Here is a 6,724-nt window from a genome sequence, read left to right as displayed (position 1 = left end):
CTTCAGAGGCTGACCCAGGACCATCGCGTATTGTTCCTGCTCCACCTGCATGAAGGGCACGGAAGAGGGCAGCTACAGACGTAGCAATTGATAGATTCCTAAATAAGGCTTCGGCCGCACTTGACAAACAGCCTAATGAGAGTGCTCTGTTCTTTCAGGTTGCAGCATTGAAGATGCAGAGCATGGAGCAGCAGCAACGGCAGCACGCTCAGACGCTTGTGCTCCAAATCATGCATGATGGGCAGCATTGACTCCTTGGTCCAAACAACTACCTTTACCTTTCACGTACACATACAGGTGGTGTGACACGTCCTGCTTGGCATCCATCGGATGTGGGCACTGAGACACAGGCACCAGCACGACATATGCTTCAGAAGCCAATGCCACAACAATGCATGCAACAACCCCCCATGCATCAGCAATACAACCCTGTACATCGTTTGGGCCAACACTATGTGCATCATCCAAACCAATTAGCCCAGCAAGAGTTGATTCAGCCACAGGACCCAAACTATTGGGGTAGTGTTCCCTCAAGAGAGTCTGACTCTCAGGTTTCTTTAGGGCCAAATACATACGCCAATCTTTAAGTTTAACTTCATGACATTAGTATGTTTGCAGCAACACATTTAATATATATTTTGACAGAAGACATGTCTTATTTATTTTGTTGGAGGTAAATGATACATATGTTTGACATTTCAATATGACAAATAAACTTACCTTCATATACTCGTCTTGTAGAACTTTGATTATTGCCGCACAGGTTTCTGGTATGATCAAACCCAGGGCCTGTGGGGAAATTCCGGTGGTGAACTTGAGGTCCTCAAAACTACGTCCTGTGGCAAGGTAGCGTAGGGTAGCAATGAGCCTCTGATGGGGGGGAATTGCTTTGCGCAGCACTGTATCTGCCTTCACAAGGTGAGGGGACACCAGTGTCAACAGGGTGCTGTAGGCATCATCAGACATCCTGAGGTAGTTCCTGAAGTCCTCAGGATTGTTCTCTTGCAATTCCTGGAGAAGAGCTACATGGGAGTAGCGGTCACGCATACGCAGCCAATTCTTCACCCAAATGCGCCTTGGAATTGACCTGCGTTGACGATGAGTGCGTATGGCAGCAACACCAACCATGATGATAAGCATTTCTGGCATATCATGATCCATCATTTTCTTGCAACAAACAAGTGTGGGGGATGGTTGCTCTGAAGTCCTTAGCATTTATCTCAATTGATGTCCAATTAACGCATCCTTGGCTGTGGGAACATGAGATAATTTCCGTCGTGCGACCACGATCGTACGACTACACCGTCTGGTCGTACGACGATCGTACAAAAAATAACGCCGCATTGTAGCGCGGTCGCCCTCTTGTCATACGATTTTAAAAGGGTCGTACGAAAATAATCATGAGATGATCGTAAGGTGTGTGCCCAGCCTAAGGCTGTTCCTTATCCCCTGCGTATCTCTAGCGTGTTCAGATGATTGCCAATAAATGGTTGAGTGTCTTTGTAGCAAGACATTACCATCACCCATGTACGTTAGTCTTTACTTGGCAACATGGCACACAACATTCAGGTGTTAGCAGGAGACATTTTGAGAGGGAGCAGACAGCCATTTGTTATCAAGACATGAAAACATGAGTGCTTCATTTCATAGAAAGAAGCCAGCAATATTGCACAGATTCCATGCACCGAATGTAAGCCTTTTGACCTGGCCGCAATTTAAGAGGGAGACTAGACCGCTTTTTCCTGAATTTTAAATGTTGGTGTTGTATTTTAGACAAGAGCCAGAAGAAGCTCATCTTGTCAGCGTGTTTACGATGCCGCAATGAAAGGGGTAGAGATGAGGCAGATTTTGTAGTGAAATACCATTTAGAGCGTATTATTCATGAGTTAAAGGCTGGAGATTCTGTACAGACACAACAGTGAAGCGGTGGAAGAATATTAAAGAAGCCGCAGGAAAGGTGGAGAAAGCACAAACCTACGAAATGAATGTAGCAGAAACAGGGAGTTCCTCGCCTGCAGCAATCTCACAGGGGAAGATTTGCAGAACGGCAGATCACCATTTCCGGACAGCGTTCCATCTCAGGAACCTGGCTGCTGGGAAGGCCTCAGGAGACAGGAAGCAGCAGGGCCAGTGGCGCAATGGATAACGCGTCTGACTACGGATCAGAAGATTGTAGGTTCGACTCCTACCTGGCTCGTCAAAAGTGCCGTGATCGTATAGTGGTTAGTACTCTGCGTTGTGGCTGCAGCAACCCTGAGTCACGGCATTCTTATGCGCCGTTTATAGCTGTTGCACATACCGATGTCTCCAGTTGGGGAACATTCCTGTGTGGAGGGCCAGAGAAGCCCATTGAAGGATCCCCTCCAAGCTTGGTTGTCCTCAACATCACCTTGGTGTCACATCCTTTGTAACTTCTAGACAGACTGTAGAGGCCTTTGAGATTGCAAAGCAGCTTCAGCAATTTTTCTTTTAGCTCAAAGTCCTGCACGGTCAGCCAGTGGGCCCAAGCAACATCCTGCATCGCTCAGTGGGTTCTCTACGTAGGGGTTGTCTTAGGCTCAACTGAAAACTCAATCATGACATCCAACGTTGTCCACGACGACTCAACAAAATAAAAAAAATAACAATAAAAAATAAATAGATTTAATCATTTTATAAAACGATGTCCCGTTCACTCACGATAAACACCTGCCGCAGAATGGCATTCTGACAGATGCCTGTAACATATAAACATTTGGGCAGTGACAGCTAGCACCGCCCAACTGTTTACAGTTGTATCAGTGTGAGCCATGATTGGGCAGAGTTATCATGACTTTGCCCAATCATGACTCTAATTTTCTCTGTGGTCAGGTGCAAGGTTTTAGCCAATCAGGGCTCACAAGGTACGGTGCTGGCACGTACAGCTCCATGCTGCGTGCACGGACGTATCGGGCAGTGCAGGGAAGGACAGGTCTGCGTGTAATTAGTACACAGCCCCTGTCCTTCTCTATGAGAGTGTGCGGCCGTACGCCGCCCTACGCTCACCCAAAGTGCAGGGTGTCCGTATGGGTGTGGGTGTCCCGACTCGTACGCAGACAGGATCCATCCTGTCCGCGTACGAGTACGGACACCTGCATGGACACGCAGGGCGGGTGAGCTTCGGGCGGCGTACGGGCCGGCATACTCCCATAGAGAAGGACAGGGGCTGCATACTAATCACATGCAGCACCTGTCCTTGCCCGATACAGCCATGCACGCAAATGAATGGCAACGCAATGCACCTCCCACACCAGAACACGTAGTAGGTGGGATTGTGTGGTTCAATGCGATAATCACACGGGACTGTTCGATTAACGCACTAGTGTGAACGGGCCCTCAAAAACACTGACACACAACCACAGACACAATCTCACACACTCACAGACATTCTCACAATAACATACACTTTTTTTGTGATCCATCCAGTCTCCCTATCTTATGAGAACTGGAGTGGATCCTCAGACTGGGGTCCAGTGTGGGCTTCTGTGCTGTGACGGAGCTCCATCCATATGTGCATTGCTTGTTAAACTCCCTTACGTGCCCTGTAGAGGTGCCGGGTGACAGAATGTGATGTCATTCCAGTCCAGGCACCTCTACAGGACATGCGAGGGAGCAGTAAGCAATGCACATATGGATGGACCTCCCTCATGGCCATAGCCCCATCCCACCCCCACTTAGGCTGGCACTCTGCGCCGGGGAACATATTTTAAATTGATGCTTGGTGTGAGAACTGACAGTGCTGTGCTAGGGGGAGGCAGAGGAGCCTCTCACGTGGAAAAGTGGAAATCACGGCCCACCAGTTGAGAACCAAGGCTCTAGGGCACATTATTATTATGATTATTATTATTATTACATAGTATTTATATAGCGCCAACAGTTTGCGCAGCGCTTTACAATATAAGGAAGACATGACAATCACAATACAATTCAAGACAGGATGGTAAGGAGGGCCCTGCCCCTGAGGGCTTACAATCTGAAAGGGAGGGGCCAGTGATACATGAGGAGGTAGCTGTGTGGGATGAATTGATTGAGAACGTGATGGTAGAGTGGTTAGGTTGAGGTGGGACAGGCTTCCCTGAACAGATGAGTCTTTAGGGATCGAATAAAGGCAGTCAGAGTGGGAGATAGACTGAAAGGTTGGGGTAAAGAGTTCCAGAGGATGGGAGAGACTCTAGTGAAGTCCTGGAGGTGAGCATGGGAGGAGTTGACAAGGGAGCTGGAAAGCAGTAGGTCATTTGAAGAGCTTTGTATAGAGGTTGGCCAATGAGGAGGGAGTTGCAATAGTCGAGATGTGAGATAACAAGGAAGTGGAGGAGTAATTTTGCAGTTTCATTGGTGAGGAAGGGACGTATTTTGGAGATGTTACGAAGGTGAAGGCGGCAGGATTTGGATAGTGATTGGATGTGGGGAAGAAAGGAGAGTCCAAGCCAAATATGACATCTAGCACCTTGGCATGGGGGGAGGGATGGATAGTTGCATTATCAATCTCAAGGGAAAAGTTGGGGGAAGGAGTACGAGCGGGAGGAAATATCTTGAGCTCATAGGCACCAATGGGAGGATGAACAGACCATAGAGCACCAGCTTATCTCTATGGAAATAAACGACTGGGCAGGATCCTGTTTGATCCGCCTCCCCTCCCACAAAAGCAATTGGCCATCAATGGTTTGCAGGTGCGTTGAAATTAAATTGTCTAATCCGGATAAATTGGGCAAGTCGCACCTCTATAGCTATCTTAAAGTGCAATTCAATCCTCACACCTTTTTAGACACCGAAACATGTAAATTTTGTTTCGTTCAAAATGGATATTCGTACGAATTTCATTAGTGTGTCCGAATGCGAACAAATCCTGAATGTTTCTTCGACGAAAATTGGATCCATTCGAGTTTCGTTCAAAATGAAACTAAATCAGACATGTCTCTGGCCAATCAGATGGGGCTTTTTTTTGGCTGTTGGGGGATGGATTACAAGCACGGTCATGTGACTGTTACGAAATGAAAATTTGGACAGATCCGAAATCCGAATAACCAACCGAATCACATTTCGGATCTGAAATGTCTAGTCTACACTGCACTGCACAGCTCTGTTGACCCGACAACAAGTGCTGTACGTCCAACACCGAGGACACTGAGAACTCCCCGAGGGCAGAGGTAAGGGAAGTTGTGATCTCAACAGGCTGGAGTGGATCCTAGACCAGGCTGTATTGTTAAGTCACAGGGTAGTCTGCAGAAAGATCATGGCAAGTGCAGGACCTGGCTGTGCTGCCTGACAGGGTTACCTGGATCACATGACTGGGTACAACTGTTCCTATATAGATATCAACTGTGTATTTAGCTGTTTGCTTGGGGCCCTGCTTTAACCCTTTGGCTGCCCCTGTACATCATTCATCGCTGGCAGCTGGCCCCTTCAACCAGATAGCCACTGGGACTCTGATTACATGTGTAAAGCCGACTGTTGGATTTACTGGAAGCGATTCTGGTGGCCGCCAGATCACTTCCAAGGGCCAATGTGCACCCCCTTTCCCAGTTCACACCATCTCCAGTGTGTTCAAGCACGGTTAGCTGCTGGAACGCCTTGGATCGCATACTGTCCCGCTCCCTGCGTTCTGGGGCGGGAGGGGGTGCAGTGCCATCACCTGCACTAGAACACTTGGCACAGCAATGGCCGCGATCCGGTCCAGTGCAAGCACAAAAAAATTGTACAAGCACTTTTGGTGCGCTTGATCTCACTGCTGGCGGGGGGCGTAGCTGTGGTGCCATTGATTTGAATGGCTGTGGTGCCACGCCCCCTCCCGCTCCAGAATGTAGGGAGCCAGATAGTATGCGTTCCAGTGCATTCCAGCAGCTACTCGTGCTACAAAGCACTGGAAATGGTGTGAATGGGCCTTAATTCCGGACTCCGCTGCCCCTCCTGCGGGCCCAGGACCGGCATCCCTGGCTTCCGTGGGGAGAGAGAGAGACCAGCGAATATCCGTTTGCCAATCTCCTTCCCTCTGAATGGAGCCAGAAGCCAGGCTGATTGCGTCACTTCTGGTCCCTTAGCTGTCATTCCCCGGTGCCAGAAACCAGAGAAGAATCTGCACTTCAGTAGCTTCTTTGGAGTGCAAAGGTAACACTATGGGTCTAATAGACCCCTAATGTCACCTTAAAGGAGAACTATGAGGTGAGTGAAAATCACTCAGCCTCATAGTTCGAGCCGACGTGTGACAGAGACTGTCACAGGTCGGCTCAATAGATCGCGAAGTGAGCGAACACATACCGTCGCTCGCTCACTTTCTCGATCATGTCCCTGCAGGGTTTCCCCCCCTCCGCGCTCCGATCCTCCAGCGCTGACTGGCGGAACGGTCGGGGGAGGGGGCGTGTACAGCTGGCTCTACCTCTAGATAGGCCAGCTGTCAGTCCCGCAGAGCTGGGTGGATCCAGACAGTAATGTCGGGATCCGTCCCGGCTGCTACAGTCTCAGTATACCGCGAGCTGTAGCTCTCTAAATACTGAGCTTTGAGTGATGGGAGGACGCTAGTTTATGTGCCTTTAAAGAGAACCTGTCACCACTAGTATGCTAAAATAAATGGGGCTTGTAACCCCCCCCCCCCCATGTGATAGCAATTAAGTAAAAAAAAAAGGTTTAAAAAAACTAAAATTAAAACTGTTGCACAATCAAAAAGAAGAAAAGAAGGTTCCCCAGTAAAGAAGAGATATTATAATCACCT

General features: G+C 48.7%; 1 non-coding gene across 1 annotated transcript; it reads left to right on the top strand.

Annotated features, from left to right (window-relative positions):
* The first annotated feature begins 2,124 nt into the window (after positions 1-2,124).
* Positions 2,125-2,197, top strand: TRNAR-ACG. The gene has a single exon. It is a non-coding gene; the product is annotated as a tRNA-Arg (tRNA).
* The last annotated feature ends 4,527 nt before the right edge of the window (positions 2,198-6,724 follow it).

This window comes from Nanorana parkeri, unplaced genomic scaffold (assembly GCF_000935625.1).
Source record: "Nanorana parkeri isolate BGI_ZX_2015 unplaced genomic scaffold, ASM93562v1 scaffold2229, whole genome shotgun sequence".
NCBI lineage: Eukaryota > Metazoa > Chordata > Amphibia > Anura > Dicroglossidae > Nanorana > Nanorana parkeri.
Note: the sequence above shows the minus strand (reverse complement) of the source record. Positions and strands in the feature narration are given on the sequence as shown.